Source organism: Brassica oleracea, chromosome C5 (assembly GCF_000695525.1).
Source record: "Brassica oleracea var. oleracea cultivar TO1000 chromosome C5, BOL, whole genome shotgun sequence".
Lineage (NCBI taxonomy): Eukaryota > Viridiplantae > Streptophyta > Magnoliopsida > Brassicales > Brassicaceae > Brassica > Brassica oleracea.
In genome coordinates, this window is record NC_027752.1 from 35,432,487 (window position 1) to 35,432,687 (window position 201).

Consider the following 201-nt stretch of genomic DNA (forward strand, 5'->3'; position numbering starts at 1 on the left):
CCTCGATCTAGAGTGTTGTCGTGCCAATCACAATAGAAAACAGTACAGCGCAATCCAACCATGCCCAAATACTTGATTTCCAAAATCTCATGTATGTGTCAGTAGTATACATCATCTCCTGATACAGAACAAACGCCCGCATCATAAGTCGTACTCGAACGTCTCCTCTTCTGAGTTGTGAATGCATATCCTCGAGTACAA